Source organism: Giraffa tippelskirchi, chromosome X (genome assembly GCF_054371585.1).
Source record: "Giraffa tippelskirchi isolate mGirTip1 chromosome X, T2T-mGirTip1v1.2.pri, whole genome shotgun sequence".
NCBI classification, from domain to species: Eukaryota; Metazoa; Chordata; class Mammalia; order Artiodactyla; family Giraffidae; genus Giraffa; species Giraffa tippelskirchi.
In genome coordinates this window covers 152,885,247-152,904,566 of record NC_137289.1, presented here as the reverse complement: position 1 = coordinate 152,904,566, position 19,320 = coordinate 152,885,247, and the positions used below count along the sequence as shown (strand labels likewise).

General features: G+C 46.6%; 1 protein-coding gene across 7 annotated transcripts in view; it reads right to left on the bottom strand.

Moving 5' to 3' along the window:
- LOC145536416 (polyprenol dehydrogenase-like) overlaps nt 1-19,320 on the bottom strand; it is a 264,105-nt gene that overhangs the window by 76,803 nt on the left and 167,982 nt on the right. For 5 of the 7 annotated variants that reach the window (XR_014075831.1, XR_014075832.1, XR_014075834.1 and 2 more), the window contains one exon: nt 8,293-8,382. The exons of the other annotated variants lie outside the window; for them this stretch is intronic. The gene's annotated coding sequence lies outside the window, so the exon portion shown is untranslated. The remainder of the gene's footprint in view (nt 1-8,292; nt 8,383-19,320) is intronic. 7 annotated transcript variants of the gene reach the window in all.

Below are 19,320 nucleotides of genomic sequence, written 5' to 3'. Positions count from 1 at the left end.
TAGCATCAGGTGGCCAAAGGATTGGAGCTTCAGCATCAGTCCTTCCAGTGAATATTCAGGGTTAATTTCCTTTAGGATGGACAGGTTTGATGTCTTTGCAGTCCAAGGGACTCTCAAGAGTCTTGAGTCTTCTCCAGCACCATAGTTCAAAAATATAAATTCTTTGGCGCTCAGCTTTCTTTACAAAGGGTGTAAATAGCTTCCCAGGTGGCTCAGATGGTAAAGAATCTGCCTGCAATGCAGGAGACCTGGGTTCGATCCCTAAGTCAGGACAATCCTCTGGAGGAGGGCATGGCAACCCACTCCAGTGTTCTTGCCTGGAGCATCCCGTGGATGGAGAAGCCTGTGAACTACAGTCCATGGGGTCGCAAAGAGTCGGACACGGCCGAAACGACTTACCACAGCACAGCAATGCCTAACATTAACCTCACCTTGCCGTGTGTATTATCCCTCTGGTGTAGTGAATACTCTATCTGCTGCATCGATTTGCTCATTATTTGCAATCATATTCACATCACTTTGGAGTCTCTTTGCCTTGTACTACTCTTTTTTTCTTTTTTAAAATTTAAAGATAAATTTGTATTGGGGTAAAACTGCTTTACAGTGCTGTTCGTGTCTGCTGTATGGCAACGTGAATCAGCCACGTGTATACCTATATCCCCTCCCTCTTGAGCCTCCCTCCGACCCCCACCCACCCCTCTAGGTCATCCCAGAGCCCCGAGCTGAGCTCCTCATGCTATACAGCAGCTTCCCACCAGCTGACTATTTTACATGATAGCATATAGACCTCAGTGTGCTTTCTAAATCAAATTTCAGAATGATTCTGAGATGTCTCTCACAAATCACTTGGAAGCATTCCTCCTCAACCCGGTCTCTGAATAATATAAATACCTTGAGAATGACTCGCAGGTTTCAGAGAACTGGTTCAGAATTCTGTGACCTTGAACATTTTTATGCTGATAGCTCTTACTGAACCTCTTCCTTAAAGCTGATATACTGACGCTTACTTTGTTTTTCTAACTGTGGTAATGTATATTTTCCCTAGAAGCACCCCTTTTATCCTATTTTTCAAAAATATTTGTATAAACCTCTGTCAGTCACACTGATTTTTGTGATGCGGGTACTGTTTTGAGGTTGATTGGGGGTTGATTTGCGGTATGTGCACTTTAATGTTCTTTTTTCATATGCTTTCTAGAGGTCTAAGGGTTTCCCTGGTGGCTCTGATGGTAAAGAATCGCCTGCAATGAAGGAGATCCCGGTTCGATTCCTGGGTCAGGAAGAGCCCCTGGAGGAGGGAAAGGCTGCCCACTCCAGTATTCTTGGGCTTCCCTGATGGCTCAGCTGGTAAAGAATCCATTTGCAATGTGGGAGACCTGGGTTCGATCCCTGGGATGGGAAGATCCCCTGGAGAAGGGAAAGGCTACCCACTCCAGTACTCTTGCCTGGAAAATCCCATGGACGGAGGAGCCTGGTAGGCTACAGTGCACGGGGTCACTAAGAGTCGGACGACTGAGCGACTTCACTTTCACTTTTCCCTTTAATGCACTGGAGAAGGAAACGGCAACCCACTCCAGTGTTCTTGCCTGGAGAATCCCAGGGACGGCGGAGCCTAGCGGGCTGCCGTCTATGGGGTCGCATAGAGTCGGACGCGACTGAAGCGACTTAGCAGCAGCAGCAGTGTGTGTATAACGGAAGGACTTTGCTCTACAGCGGACCTTGGCACAGCATTGACCATCAACTGCATTTCAGTAAAAACATTCCAGTTGGACGATCGCGTTTCTCTGCGAATATTCTTGTTTTCAAATGTTATCTTCGTGACAGGATGGCCCCGAATATGGTTGACCTATTTCTACTATTTGGAATTTTTTTTTTTTCTTTCTGAGCTCATAGTTGAGTTATTTATTTTTCACTGCAGGATAACTGCTTTACAGTACTGTGTGGGTCTCTGCCATGCACCAGCACGAACCAGCCATAAACATACCTACGTCCCCTCCCTCTTGAACCTCCCTGCCACCTCTCTCCCCATCCCAACACTCCAGGTTGTCTCAGATGACCGGTTTGAGTTCCCTGAGTCATAGAGCAGATGTGCGCTGGCTATCTACTTTTATGAATGGTAGTGTATTTGTTTCCATGCTATTGTCTCCTTTTGTCCCCTAACTCGGTCGGTAAAGACTCCGCCTGCCATGCGGGAGACCCCGGTTCGATTCCTGGGTTGGGAAGATCCCCTGGAGGAGGGATAGGCGACCCACTCCAGTATTCTTGGGCTTCCCTGGTGGCTCAGCTGGTAAAGACTCCGCCTGCCATGCGGGAGACCCCGGTTCGATTCCTGGGTCGGGAAGATCCGCTGGAGAAGGGACAGGCTACCCGCTCCAGGATTCTTGGGCTTCCCTGGTGGCTCGGCTGGTAAAGAATCTGCCTGCAATGTGGGAGAGCTGGGTTCCATCCCTGGGTTGGGAAGATTCCCCTGGAGAAGGGAAAGTCTACCCACTCCAGTACTCTTGCCTGCAGAATCCCATGGACTGTGTATAGTCCACAGGGTCGCAAAGAGTCAGACATGACTGAGCGACTCTCACTTTCACGTTCTCCTTCTCCCACTGTGCCCACAACTCTGGATCTCCATTCCTCTGCAAACGAGCCCTATTATACAGACTAAAGCAAGTCAGAAAGATAAAACAAGTACCATATATTAACGCACATATATGTGGAATCTGGCAAGACGGTACTGATAGTTTCAAAGGTCATTTCTGTTTTGTGGATATGGACTTTGTTACACACCCATGAAATTTTCCTTCTGTTGCATAACTTAAATCCTTAATTCTGATGTTCTTCTCGTCTTCCTAATCTGTCATGCTGCACTCCTTTAATATGCCTGCTATTTCTGGTAACATGGTAGATTAGCTCACTTGACCCAACATTCCTGCTGAAACACACTGAAAAATGCTGGGTGCGTGTATTTGTAAAGACTCTCACTACAAGCATCTCAGGAGTGATGGATGACAGAGGCTCAGGCTAGGATCTCGAAGGCAGCGTGAACACAGGGAACACCTCTGAAGCCACTGTTTTTCAGAGAATAGTCGGTCAACTGGTCAAACTTGAGGCACATTTTTGATTTGTCCTCTGATATCCCTCGAAACAGAAGACAAAGGTTTTCATGTCCTTGTCAAGGTCAGCAGTCTAGTGAGACATTTCCCTCCAATCCTTTGGCCACCTGATGCGAAGAGCTGACTCATTGGAAAAGACCCTGATGCTGGGAGAGATTGAAGACGGGAGGAGAAGGGGACGGCAGAGGATGAGATGGTTGGACGGCATCACCGACTCGATGGACATGAGTCTGAGCAAACTCTGGGAGTTGGTGATGGACAGGGAGGCCTGGTGTGCTGCGGTCCATGGGGTCGCAAAGGGTCGGACACGACTGAGCGACTGAACGGAACTGAACTGAATAATACTGAGGATATTTGTTTTTTTCACCTTTAGTCTCTTATAAGAGTCCAGGGGAGTTTTCCAGCAGCTATATGGTGGATAAGAACACAAGAGGCTTAACATAGATGCAGATAGAGGAACCTAGTTGGAATTACAAGTATCCCTTCTCCCCCAAACTCCCCTCCCATCCAGGCAGCCATGTGACATTGAGCAGAGTTCCCTGTGCTGTCCAGCAGGTCCTGGTTGGTTCTCCATGTTAAATATAGCTATACTTCTTTCTTTTAAGCTAAGCAGTCTTGGTTGACGCTTTCCCGGCTTGATACACACCCACACTCACTATATATTCCCGAGTTATTGGTCTACGCTTCCTTGAGGGGTTCCCAGTGGCACTCAAAAAAATGTAAGCGCTTCAGTTTATTCACTCTGGTGGTCCCATCGAAGGTCAGATTGCAAAATGCTGAACAGTAAGGAATATTCTGATTCTAATAGCTTCATCGGCCTGGTTCTAAGTCTTAGACAAATGTTTCCAACACGGTTGGTGGCTTTAGCAAATCCAGACACAAAACTCATAGTTACATTTGAATTTCAGATAAAAAACCAATATGTGTTCTTTAGTGTAAGTACGTTACAACCATAGCATGGGACATACTTTTAGTAAATAAACTACTTGTCTCAAATATGACATGGGATACACTTATACTAAATAAACTATTTGCCTCAAATATTGCATGACACATGCTTATACTAAATAAACTGTCTCAAATATTGCATAGGACATACTTACACTGAACTATTTCCCTCAGATATCACATGAGACATACTTGTACTAAATTAACTACTTGTCTCAAATATTGCCTGAGACATACTTACAGTAAATTACCTATTTGTCTCAAATATTGCATGAGATATACTAAATAAACTACTTCAAATACTGCATGGGATACACTTACAGTAAGTAAACTATTCATCTCAAATATCACATGAGACATACTTACACTAAATAAGTTACCTGTCTCAAATATTGCATGGGACATACTTATGCTAAATGAACTGGAGAAGGGGATCTTCCTGACTCAGGAATTGAACCCAGGTCTCCTGCTCTGGCAGGCAGATTATTTACCATCTGGGCCACCGCGGAAGCCCACTAGATGCACTATTTGTCTCAAATATTCCATGGGATCTATGTATATTAAGCTACTGTGTATTGTTTATTATGCAATATTAGATACGTACTTATACTAAAAAAAAGTTATTTATATAAAAAGTTCAGGGACTTCCCTGGTAGTCCAATGGTGGATTCTATCCTTCCAGTGAAGGGAGCTCAAGCTTGACTGCTGGTCAGGGAACCGGATCCCGCATGCTGCAACTAAAGATTCCATGTGCTGCAATTAACACCAGCACAGCCAAATATATAAACAAATTTTTTTAAAATAAAATATAAAAGCTAAAAAAATTCAAATTTAACTGGTGCCTTGTAATTTAAGGCCTTCCCTGGTGGCTCAGATGGTAAAGAACCTGCCTGCAGTGCAGGAGACCCAGGTTCGATCCCTGGTTCGGGAAGATCCCCTGGAGAAGCAAATAGCTACCCACTCCCGTATTCTTGCCTGGAGAATCCCATGGACAGAGGAGCCTGGTGGGCTACAGTCCATGGGGTCACAAAGACTCAGAAACGACTGAGTGACTAACACTTAACTTGTAATTTCATGGGGCGACTCCACTTCCAAAGGCATAGCTTGATTTTTAGAAGCGGAAAAGAAAGGGACAGAGACAGTTGGTGTCAACAAAATGCAAAATGTCCACACCGTGTGACCCGCAAGTGCTGTTAATCGGGTTTATTCTGAGCAAATAACACAATCATGAGGAGGAGGAAAGCGCAAAGATGGCTACCACAGCACAGTTTTATAGGAGGCTGGATATACTGCATGTCGCATTTGATAAAATGCTAGGCTGTCAGCACAGCTAATGGGGAAAGCCATACATAAAATTTTCATGAATGAATATCAGATTAAATATTAGAACACTATAATTACCAACACGTTTGCACATCAATTACTAAAGAAAAGACTCAGAATGGTGGGGCAATTAGATTGTGCGTGGGAAATGTTTTATTTTAATATTCATGTTGAAATGATTGCATTAGGGTTCACCAGAGAAATGAAATGAACAGAATGTGCATGTGTATATATGTATATATGCATGTGTGTATACAGTATACATATGTATATGTGTGTATATACAGTATATGTATGTATACATATATGTATATATATACACAATATGTGTATATGTGTATACAGTATATGTGTGTATACATATATGTGTGTATACATACAGTATACATATGTATAGTGTGCGTATATACAGTATATGTATGTATACATATATATGTATATACAGTATGTGTATATGTATATATGTACGTGCATATACAGCATATGTGTGTATGTATGTATATGCATATGTGTACCTACAGTATATGTATGGATATGTATATATGTGTATATACAGTACACACATGTATACATGTGTGTACATACAGTATATGTATGTATATATGTATATATGTGTATATACACCATATGTATGTTTGTATATATGTATATATGTATATCGTGTATATGTGTGTATGTATGTATACAGTATATGTATATATGCAGTATTTGTATGTGTGTATAGATGTATCTGTATGTATACATATATATGTGTGTATGTATGCATGTGAGTGTATATATGTGTATATATATGTTTTTCTGTGTTTATATATGCATGAGTGCATGCTAAGTTGCTTCAGCTGTTTCTGACTCTTTGCAACCCTTTGTAGCCCCCTGGGCTCCTCTGTCTGTGGGATTCTTCAGGCAAGAATATTGGAGTGGGTTCCCATGCCGTCCTCCAGGGGGATCTTCCCCACCCAGGGATCAAACCTGCATCTCTCATATCTCCTGTATTGGCGGGCATGTTCTTTACCACCTGGGAAGCCCCTGTATAAACACCCTGATGCTCAGCAAGATTTAAGGCAGGAGAAGAGGGTGACAGAGGATATGGTTGGATGGCATCACCTACTCAATGGACATGAACTTGGGCAAACTCTGGGAGATGGTGAAGGACAGGGAAGCCTGGTGTGCTGCCGTCCATGGGGTCGCAAAGAGTCAGGCATGACTTGGCAACTGAAGAACAACAATATATATATGTACACACACACACACACACATATATAGAGAGAGATATTTTTTAAGGAATTGACTCATGCAATTACATGCAGTTACAGAAGCTGGCAAGTCCAAAATCTGCAGGGTAGACCAGCAGGCTGGAGACCCAGGAAAGAGATGATATTGCAGCTCAAGTCCAAAGGACAACCGCTTACAAATCCCACCTTTCTCTGGAGACAGCACTCTTTTGTGCTACTCATGCCTTCAACCGATTTGACCAGGCCCACCCATGTTATGGGGAGGGGGCAATCTGCTCTACTCAAAGTCCAACAATTTAAAGGCTAATCTCATCCATTAAACACTCGCCCAGAAACATCCAGAATAACGTCTGACCACACAGCCCTACACGATGGCCAAGACAAGTCGACATACAAAGTTAACACAAGCACTAGGGCTAAAATGAGATACTTAAAAATAAAAAAGCAAGAGAGAACGCAAGGTGGGAAACTTGAAGGAGCCAGAACACACTTTTCATTTTTTTATTTTTTTTGGGGGGGGACTTTCCTGGTGGTCCAGTGACTAAGACTCTATGCTCCCAATGCAGGGGGCCCAGGTTTGATCCCAGGCCAGGGAACCAGATCCCACAGGCTGCAACTGAGAGTTAGCTTGTCATAATTAAAGATCCCCACGTGCTACTACCAAAGATAGCCTTAAGTCATGTTCAATAAGGACCAAGAAGAAGGAGATCCTGCATGATAATCCAAAGTAAAGTCTGCGTGATCTTATGTTCTGAGCCTCATAGCTTATTAGCGAAAACATTATCATCATCACTAACATGTGAACATCGCGGCCATTATTGTGTGAGCAAACCATCCTCTTCATCCTATTATCACCATCACCATCATCGTCGCCACCATCCTCATTATCAAGTCACTGTCGATACCATCATCACTAACGTCACCATCATCATGTCATCGTCCGCACCATCACCTTCATCCCATCATCACCAGCATCAACAGGATTGTGTCACCATCAACACCATCACCTTTATCCCTTCATCACCAAGATCATCATCGTCACTATCACATGACATCATCACCACTATTGTATCATCAACACCACCACCTTCATCCTGTTATAACCACCACCATCATCATTTCCATCGTCATCGTCACCATCGCTAACATCATCATCAGCATCATGATCATGTCATCATCGGCACCATCATGTTCATCCTATTATAACCACCACCATCATCACCAACACCATCTGCTTTATTCTATTATCACCATCACCATCAGCTCATCATGTCACCATCAACACCCATCATGATCATGTCATCATCAGCACTATCACCTTCATCTCATCATCACCAACATCACTATTGTCATCACCACCACCTGACATCATCACCACTGTTGTATCATCAACACCATCACCTTCATCCTATTATAACCACCACCATCATCATTTCCATCATCATCGTCACCATCGCCATCATCACCATTGCTAACATCATCACCAGCATCATCATCATTACATCACATGACATCATCACCACTATTGTATCATCATTACCATCACCTCCATCCTCTTATCACCATCAGCATCATTACCATCACCTTCATCCTATCGACATCAGTATCCCCATCATCAGCAGCAGCGCCACCATCATCCAAGAGATTCTGAATCCCCGTGGCGAGTCATCAGGGCCTTTTCAACTGACCTGAAATGACTGTTTTCCTCTTCTCTTCGTCTCAGAAGGACAGTCATCTGACGGATGTTTTCCTCCAGGCAGTGGAGCATCCTCGGTGGCCTGAAAACAAGGAAAAGTGATGATCCAATGTCCTTGTGAGACAGCCTCTAAGTGGCCTCAAAACAGATCGGTCTGGCTTGAGCCTCCTACGTGATTTTCAGGGCAGTTTCGTCTGCCTACGCTCATTTGTTGTGCGTCACAGCGTGGTTCCTTGGGAATCAATTAACGGATATTGAAACAATAAGGTCTCTTTCTCTCCTTGACGTTCCTTTCAACAAATACTGGTTTCTCTCTGGAGGAACTGACTGTCCTGAACAGTCAGAGGCAGAGAAATGATCATTTCTGTTACTGTGCCCTTCTAAGAAAGACAACGGGATTAAGCGTGAGCCAACTGTGGTGTGGCCACATTAAAGGCAAAACACTCCTGTGGCACCATGCGCTCATTTTTAAACAGTAGCTTTAGAAGTAGGGCTTCCCTGGTAGCTCAGCTGGTAAAGAATCCGCCTGCAATGCAGGAGACCCTGGTTCAGTTCCTGGATCTTGAAGATTCCCCTGGAGAAGGGGATCTACCCACTCTAGTCTTCTTGGGCTTCCCTGGTGGCTCAGCTGGTAAAGAATCTGCCTGCCATGAGGGAGACCTGGGTTCGATCCTTGGGTTGGGAAGATCCCCTGGAGAAGGGAAAGGCTCCCCACTCCAGAAGTAGGGTGTGCACCTGTGACTCTGAACTCAAATAGAAGTCAGGGAAAGGGTCCAGCCAAACTATGCTAGGAAAACGTGCTGAGAAAACAGTGTTGGAAGAGAAATTTAAAAACAATGCTGTTGCTTAGATCAGACATGGCTGCTCAGATCAGACATGGCTGCTCAGATCAGATATGGTTGCTCAGATCAGACATGGTTGCTCAGATCAGACATGGTTGCTCAGATCAGACATCGTTGCTTAGGTCAGACATCGTTGCTTAGATCAGACATGGTTGCTCAGATCAGACATGGCTGCATGGGACTGAAGTCTTCCCTTGCCTATGGGATCCATGGAGGGGCAACAGAATATCAAAGGCTCCAAATATGTCAATATTTGAGCTGCTGTGGTGGCCGGTTGCACTGTGGCCTCATTAATGAGGGCTGGGCAGGGTATTGTTGGCCAAGCTAGACCCTGAGACCCAAACGTTAGTGAACCTGGAAGGATGGCTGAGCTGACATCAGGGACTCAACAAGGCCAGCCGGAGACTCCACGGGTCCAAAGGGCCATTCAAGCAGACGAATGGCCCAGACTGCCAAGGTGGCACGGTCAGGCGTCTGTTCAAAGTGGATGGAGCCTGCTGGAAACCTCGGGCAGGAAAACTCCGGAAGATGAGGCGAGAGGCTGGTGCCACTGAAATGAGCCGTCGTCCACAAACCCAACCACTTGCCATTCATTCATCTATTTATCCATCCATGCATTCATTCACCATCCATTCATCATGTATTCACTTACAAATCCATCCACAAATCCATCTAACCAGCCATCCATCCATCCACCTACCCAACCACTCACCATCCATCCATCTATTTATCCATCCATCATTCACTCATCCATGCATCCATTCATCATGCATTCATTCATGCATCCATCCAAAAATACACAAATCCATCTAACCATCCATCCATCCATCCACCTACCCATCCCCTCACCATCCATTCATCTACCTATGCATCCATTTAACAAGCGAGCATGATATATGAGGAACTTCCCCAGCCTTGGGGACTGAGAGGCATAAAGACACAGTCCAGTCAGCAGAACTCCAGGCTCCCAGTCAAGGCTGAGGCTCTAAGAAGAAAGAACCTGGAGACCCAGAGAGGGGAGATGATCTCGAGCGAAAACTTGGCTGTAGCAATCTCCCGCTGCAGAGGAATGATGGATCACAAGGACCAGGATGGACCACATCGTCGAGCTCAACTCAGCCTCTGGCGATTGGCACCAAGGCACCTCCTTCTCGGGCAGCCTCATGGGAATGCGGACAACATTTGACCTTCTCCACAAAGGTATTGCTTCAAAAAGGGCTTCCTCCACGGGGAGTTTTCAAGCTCACTCCTGGTTTTTCCAGGACTCATTGGAAAAGACCCTGAGACTGGGAAAGACTGAGGACTAGAGGACAAGAGGGCATCAGAGGATGAGATGCTTGGACGGCATCGCTGATTCAGGAAGGCATGAGTTCGAGCAAACTCCGGGAGATGGTAAAACTCAGAGAGGTAGTCACTGAGGGGAAAGATTAGCTCAGTGATTTGACCTGTTAGGATGCAATCTCTGGGATGCAGAGCCCTCTGGAATGAGTGACTGCCAACCATCAGGCTTGGATAAGGGCAGGGTCAGAAAGGGAGAAGAGAGGTGTCCAGCTGACTTTCTTTGTCCGTAAATGGTTACGTAGAGGGGGACAACGAAATAAACTGTTTCTCACTTCCCAGGTGGCTAAGCAGGTAAAGAATCTGCCTGCCAAAGAGGAGATGAGGGTTCGCTCCCTGGGTCGGGAAGATCCCCTGGAGGAGAGTATGGCAACCGACTCCAGTATTCTTGCCTGGAGAATCCCATGGACAGAGGAGCCCGGTGGGCTACAGTCCAGGGGGTCACAAAAGAGCTGGACATGACTTAGTGACTAAAAGACAACACAGGCTAGGGAGAGTCTGAAACACTTCCTTTCAACCTAGGAAAGGAAGTGAGGAACATTAATAGCTTCTACTATGCTTCCTCCTAAGGACAGTGCTTCCGATGGGGCTATCGCAAGGCATCTTTGCCGCACAATCTTCATGGCACAAAACGTAAGGCTGCCTGAGAATTAAAACAGTGAGATCCACAGCTCCGTAGGTGCTCCGTGATGACCTAGAGGATTGGGATAGAGGGGCCGGAGGGAGGCTCAAGACGGAGGGGGTATATGTATATGTATGGCTGAATCACTGAGGAAGGCTTTCTATTAAAATAGTCCAATTCTCATATACGTATCCAAAATCACTACAGATGGCGACTGCAGCCATGAAATTAAAAGACGCTTGCTCCTTAGAAGAAAAGCTATGACCAATCGAGACAGCATATTAAAAAGCAGAGACATCACTTTGCCAAAAAGGGTCCATCTAGTCAAAGCTATAGTTTTTTCCAGTAGTCACGTATGGATGTGAGAGTTGGACTATAAAGAAAGCTGAGTGCAAAGAATTGATGCTCTTGAACTGTGGTGTTGGAGAAGACTCTTGAGAGTCCCTTGGACTGCAAGGAGATCCAACCAGTCCATCCTAAAGGAGATCAGTCCTGAATATTCATTGGAAGGACTGATACTGAAGCTGAAACTCCAATCCTTTGGCCACCTGATGCGAAGACCTGACTCATTGGAAAAGACCCTGATGCTGGGAAAGATTGAAGGCAGGAGGAGAAGGGGACGACAGAGGACGAGATGGTTGGATGGCATCGCTGACTCAATGGACGTGAGTTTGAGTAACTCCAGGGGTTGGTGATGGACAGGGAGGCCTGGCGTGCTGCAGTCCATGGGGTCGCAAAGAGTCGGACACGACTGAGCGACTGAACTGATCGCTGAATCACTTTGCCATACAGCAGAAACTAACGCAACATTGTAAATCAATTGTACTCCAATTTACAAAAAACAACAAAACTGAAATCTAGGCTCATCTCTCACTCCAGGGATACAACCAGCCATCTGTTGAATGCAAACCAAGAGTCTGCCCAGAGCTGCTTAATTGCAGAGCTGGGGAACACCCAAAAGTCTGATTAACGGAACCTGGCTCAGTTGTACTGAAGGCAGATGGAAACATGACTGAGACTTAATAAGCGGGAATCGAGTTAATCATATTTTCCTGGGTGTGTAGAGAGACTGAGCTAATTAGAGAAGAAGCAGTTGGTTTCAGCCAACCCTGTCCAGAGTGTGCAGTGGGACAACGGAACAGGCATCTAATGGAAGCTGGTAGGTGGTGGACACAACTCAACATCCTCCAAGTCTCATACTAATGAGAGTCAATTCCTAGGCAGGTTGATGAGAAGTCCTGAGTCTCTGAGGAGGAGGGAGGGGTCTGGGGCTCTTGAAAAAGACACAGGGGTCTGGAATTCTCAAGGGGGAGGAAAGGACAAAAACATTTTTTGTTGTTTTTTTTTTTTTTCTCTACATTCCTTAGCCTACATTCCCTGGCATCACTGACTCGATGGACATGAGTTTGAGCAAACTCTGGGAGTTGGTGATGGACAGGGAGGCCTGCTGAGCTGCAGTCCATGGGGTCGCAGAGTCGGACATCACTGAGCGACTGAACTGAATTGAGCTTCGTTAGTCTTAGTCATATAAGTTTTTTTCCTTTAACTGATGATTATACAACAAAACTACTCAGCTTAAACTCTGTACTAGGGATTATATAATGACAGTATATCCTGGTTGAGGACAGTTTCTCCTTCCTGAAAACCTTCTGACTAATCCCGTTATCTTAGAATGTATATCACGGGAGTGTGTCTGGTAACATCTTTCTATTGTTAAGCTCTAATGCTGTTACCTTAAAATGTAAATTGTGGGACTGGGTCTAGTAAGGTCTTTACAACCTTGAGACATGCTTTTGATTTATTGTATAACCGATTAAAAAGATACATAACTCCGTTGCTAAGACTAGGGAGGGGGCGCTCTCCGAACCCCTTCTGATGTCAGAAGCCTTCTCTGACCCTTTTCATTGCAATAAAACTTTTGCCACACAAGAGCTCTTGAGTGATCGAGCCTGGTCCCTAGTCCCGAAGCTAAATCTTCTTCAGAGATCACGAATCCGACACTGTTCACTATAAGCGATCATTAATACATGCAGAACCAATGTCGAATCATCCGTTAATAGGGGCTTCCGGGCAGGTCCAGTGGTTAAGAATCTGTCTTGCAAAGCAAAGGACGTGGGTTCGATCACTGGTCCAGGAAGATCACACTTGCCACGGGGCCACTGAGCCCGGGAACCGCAGCTGTTGGCCTGAACTCTAGAGCCTGAGTCTGCAGAAGAGAAGCCACCGAAGAGACAAGTTTGTGCCCCAAAGCTAGAGAGCAGGCCCCGCACACTGCATAGAGACCAGGCCCTCTCAGCGCATAGAGGGGAAGCCTCCTCACTGCACAGAGAGGAGGCCCCCTCACCAGAGAGGAGGCCCCACTCACCGCATAGATTGGAGGCCCTCTCACTGCGTACAGACAGAGGAGGCCCACAGAGCACCAAAGACTCAGCATAGACAACAATAGATATTTATTAAAAAACCATCAATTTTAAGAAATCTAGCCCTTTGGTTTGGGGGGTGTTGATAATGGAGGAGACAGTGTATAGGGTGGGGCAAGGGTCACGGATGAAAGTGAAAGTCGCTCAGTGGTGTCTGACTCTTTGGGGCCCCATAGACTCTATGGTCCATGGGATTCTCCAGGCCAGAATACTGGAGTAGGCAGCCTTTCCCTTCTCCAGGGGATCTTCCCAACCCAGGGATCGAACCCACATCTCCTGCATTGCACGTGTATTATTTACCAGCCGAGCCACCAGAAAAGCCCCTTGTACATGGGAAGTGTCTTCATATTTGCTGTGAGCCAAAAATGGCTCTAGAACATAAAGTCTGTTTAAAAAATAAGTAAGTAACAAATGGCATTAAGTACAAAAGCCCATGCATATCATATATATTAGTATTTGTTTATGAACAAATAGTATATCTATAATATCTATAACGGTATCTATAATATCTATATTATATCTATAACACTATAGAATACAAATCTTTATATTAACATATACCACAGTACATACAGGGCTTCCCTGGTAGCTCAGCTAGTAAAGAATCTGCCTGCAATTCAGGAGACCTTGTTTGATTCCTGGGTCGGGAAAATCCCCTGGAGAAGGGATATGCTACCCACTCCAGCTTCTGGGGCTTCCCTGGTGGCTCACACGGTAAAGAATTGCCTGCAGTGTGGGAGACCTGGATTCGATCCCTGGGTTGGGAAGATCCCCTGGAGAAGGGAAAGGCTACCCACTCCAGGATTCTGGCCTGGAGAATTCCATGGAAAGAGGTGCCTGGCGGGGCACAGTCCATGGGATCACGGAGAGTCGGACATGACTGAGCGACTAAGGACAGCAAATAGAGGGGAAAACAGTGAAAGCAGTGAGAGCTTTATTTTCTTGGGCTTCAAAATCGCTACAGACAGTACCTGCAGCCATGAAATCAAAAGACACTTGCTCCTTGGAAGAAAAGCTATGACCAACCTAGACAGCATATTAAAAAGCAGAGACATCACTTTGCTAACAAAGGTCCGTCTAGTCAAGGCTATGGTTTTCCCAGTAGTCATGTATGGATGTGAGAGCTGGACCGTAAAGAAAGCTGAGCACCAAAGAATTGATGCTTTTGAACTGTGGTGTTGGGGAAGACTCTTGAGAGTCCGTTGGACTGCAAGGAGATCCAACCAGTCGATCCTAAAGGAAATCAGTCCTGGGTGTTCATTGGAAGGGCTGATGCTGAAGCTGAAACTCCAATCCTTTGGCCACCTGATGTGAAGAGCTGACTCATTTGAAAAGACCCTGATGCTGGGAAAGATTGAAGGGAGGGGGAGAAGGGGACGACAGAGGATGAGATGGTTGGATGGCATCACCGACTCAATGGACCTGAGTTTGAGCCAGCTCCAGGAGATGGTGAAGGGCAGGGAAGCCTGGTGTGCTGCAGTTCATGGGGTTGCAAAGAGTTGGCCACGACTTAGCTGAACAACACTGAACAAGAACAACAAGTCCACCCCAAACTCCCTAACTACACTTGCTCCCATCCTTCCCCGTGAGTAACCATAAGTTCACCCTCTAAGTCTGAGAGTCTGTTTCTGTTTTGTAGATGCGTTACTTTGGACCATTTCTGTTTAGATTCTGCATATAAGTCATAGGAGCTCCAGGAGGCGGTGATGGACAGGGAGGCCTGGCGTGCTGCAGTCCACAGGGTCACAAAGAGTCGGATGCGACTGAGCGACTGAATGATACGGAGTTTGTCTTTCTCTCTCTGACCTAGTTTGCTCAGCATGACGATCTCCAGGTCCATCCACGTTGCTGCAGATCAAATGCTGTTTTTTTTTTTAACGTGTGTGTCTTGAGTGTCTCTCATCCCCCGCCATCAGCATGGGGGCACAAGAGAGCCTTCTGAGCTTCCATGGCAACCAGAACGTGTCAGCTTTACTCAGCATCCTCGGGTCTCCCCAGGGAAAGGGGCGGGAGGGGGGTCCATATCCATCAGCCACAAGAAACTGGCTGCCAGGGATGGTTAAGAGGCTGGGCATGCCAAGCTCCACGTAGCCAGGTCCTGCCAAGAACCATAAGGCAGAGCCTGAAGGAGGGAGACGTATCTGATCTGGCAAGAGATCACGGAGGACATGAAAATTAACCTTGGGCCACTGCCGGCAAGAATTAATTGCTTGTGACTGCGAGATTCCTGTCCGTGCCAGAGGCTCACGACCAAAGAGGACACATCACGCTCTGAGCTTTGGCCGATCTGTTCCCTGCATGGAGATTTGTGCAAATCTTGCTGGTTTTTTTTTTTTTTTTTTGGTCTGCTCCACATGAAGGATCTTAGTTCCCTGGCCTGGGATGGAATCAGCACCCCCTGCCTTGCAAGGGGAAGTATCATTAACTGGACCACCCGGCAAGTCTGTGCACATTTTGCCACATGCCAAGAAAAAGTAAGCTTCAAGGCCATCTCAGTCATGTCTGACTCTGCAACCCCATGGACTGTAGCTCACCAGGCTCCTCTGTCCACGGAATTCTTCAAGAATACTGGAGTGAGTTGCCATTCCCTTCTCCAGGGGATCTTCCTGACCCAGGGATCGAACCTGGGTCTCCTGCATTGACAGGCACATTCTTTATCTACTGAGCCACCAGGGAAAGCCCACTTAATTTGTTAGGAAGGCCAAGAATGTAGCTCTGTTTGTTTCCAGGACCATGGAAGAAAAGTCTACGTAGAAAAAGCCAGCAAGATGCCAAATGGACAGAAGATTTAAACAGATGTTTCTCCAAAGGAGACATACAGATGGTCAACAGACACATGAAAGATGCTCCACATCGCTCATGATAAGAAAAATGCCAATCAAGACTATAGTGAGGTATCACGTCATACCAATCAGAATGGCCATCATCAAAAAGTCTACAAACAGTAAATGCTGGAGAGGGTGTGGAGAAAAGGGAGCCCTCCTGCACTATTGGTGGGAATGTTAATTGGTGCAGCCACTGTGGACAACAGCATGGAGGGTCCTTAAAAAAATTAAAAAATAGAGCTACCATGTGACCCGGCAATCCCACTCCTGGGCATATATCCAGAAATATGGCCCCAAAAGATCCACGCACCCCAAAGTTCACTGCAGTACTATTTACAATAGCCAGGACGTGGAAGCCACCTAAATGTCCATCGACAGTGGCATGCATAAAGAAGATGTGGTACCTGTATACAATGGAATATTACTGAGCCATTAAAAAGAATGAGATAAAATGCCAACTTCAGCAACGTAGATGGACCTAGAGATTGTCATACTGAGTGAAATAAGTCGGACAGAGAAAGATAAATACCATATAATACCACTTATAAGGGAAATGTTGGAGAAGGCAATGGCACCCCACTCCAGTACTCTTGCCTGGAAAATCCCATGGATGGAGGAGCCTGGTGGGCTGCAGTCCATGGAGTCGCTAAGAGTCAGACACGACTGAGCGACTTCACTTTCACTTTTCCCTTTCATGCACTGGAGAAGGAAATGGCAACCCACTCCAGCGTTCTTGCCTGGAGAATCCCAGGGACGGCGGAGCCTGGTGGGCTGCCGTCTATGGCGTCGCACAGAGTCGGACACGACTGAAGGGACTTAGCAGCAGCAGCATAAGGGAAATGTAAAAAAAAAATGATACAAATGAACTTATTTACGAAACAGAAACACACTCATTGACGTAGGGAACAAATTTATGGTTACCAAATTGGGGAAAGGAGGAAGGATCAGTTAGGAGTTTGGGGTGAAACGACACACACTGGTAGGGATATAACAGGTAAACAGCGAGGACCCCCTGCACAGCAGAAGCCTTGGTGCTCAGTACTGTGTAATAACCTATATACGTCACTGACTCAGTCTGCTGTACACCTGGAACTGACACAACATTGTTCCTCAACTATGTGTGTGCTCAGTCCATCGGTCGTGTCTGAGTCTCTGAGATCCCGTGGACTGTAGCCCTGACAGGCTCCTCTGTCCATGAGATTCTCCAGGCCAGGATGCTGGTGTGGGTAGCCTTTCCCTTCTCCAGGGGAATCGTCCCAACCCAGGGATCGAACCCCTGTCTCCTGCACGGCAGGCGGATTCTTTACCGTCTGAGCCCCCAGGGAAGTCCAAGAATACCGGAGTGGGTAGCCTTTCCCTTCTCCAGGGGATCCTCCCGACCCAGGGACGGCACCCAAGTCTCCCGCATTGCAGGCGGATTCTTTCCTGTCGGAACCCCCAGGGAAGCCCTCACCAACTATACACTCCAATACAATACAGTTGACTTCAGCCGCTCAGTCGTGTCCGACTCTTTGCGACCCCATGAACCAACCGCAGCACGCCAGGCCTCCCTGTCCATCACCAACTCCCGGAGTCCACCCAAACCCATGTCCATCGAGTCGGTGATGCCATCCAGCCATCTCACCTCTCAGGTGAATGAATTCTGTGTTCTGTTTTCTCCTGCGCGCTCTGGGGAGCTCCCTTCCCATTTCTGCGTCCTGACTGCTTTGGGACTGTCAACTCACTTTGCCTCTGGGGGTCCTGAGATTTCTGAGACGTTCAGGTCTCATGCAATAGACTCACACGGAGTGCTGTTGTTTGGTTTGCTGGGTTTTAAAAGTCTCATTTATCTATTTGTTGGCCATACCGTGTGGCTTGTGGGATCTTACTTCCCAGACCAGGGGCTGAACCGGAGCCCTTGGCCAGTGCACTCGCAGAGTCCTAACCACTGGCCTTCCAGGGAAGTCCCACGTGGAGTCTTTTTTTTTTTGATCCTCAGCTCTGAGTAGATATTCCCAGAAGGCTCAGCGGGAAAGAATCTGCCTGCCAAATCAGGAGACTCTAGGTTTGGTCCCGGGGTGGGGAAGATCCCCTGGAGGAGGAACTGGCAACCTACTCCAGTATCCTTGTGTGCAGAATCCCATGGACAAAGGCGTCTGGTGGGCTGCAGTCCATGGGGGTCACCAAGAGTCAGACACGACTGAGCGACTAAGCATAGCACAGCCCAGCTGACCCTCCACGCTCTGCAGAGATGGAGAAATCCATGCACTGCTTTGAGGAAAGAACTCTGACCTTGAAAAATGAACGTTTTGTTGAAGAGCCTGGGGTGAGGGGGGTGAGACAGGAGATGTCAACAAGCAGAGCCAGGCAGCCGCCCGCTGGCGTGCACACACGAGGGAGGTGAGAGGTGCCAAGCTCGGAGTGGATGAACTGCTTCTATTCCCACGTGGAATTTCTGAGTTCGCAAATCCAATTACTGAACGTGGAGTAAAAACCCTTTTCTGTTTTCTGCCTTTCCACGTAAGAGTGAGGAATGCTCAGTGAGAAAGGACTTTGCAAAATGCAGGATGTGCTGTTCCTATCTTTCTCTCTGGGTTTGGGGTATGTCTCTGTTTCCGCTTTGCTGACAAAGGTCCATATAGTCAAAGCTATGGTTTTTCCAGTGGTCATGTATGGATGTGAGAGTTGGACTATAAAGAAAGCTGAGCGCCGAAGAACTGATGCTTTTGAACTGTGGTGTTGGAGGAGACTCTTGAGAGTCCCTGGGACTGCAAGGAGATCCAACCAGTCCCTCCTAAAGGAGATCAGTCCTGAATATTCATTGGAAGGACTGATGCTTGAAGCTGAAGCTCCAATACTTGAGCCACCTGAGGTGAAGAACTGACCCATTGGAAAAGACCCTGATGCTGGGCAAGATTGAGGGCAGGAGGAGAAGGGGATAACAGGGGATGAGATGGCTGGATGGCATCACCAGTGCAATAGACGTGACTTTGA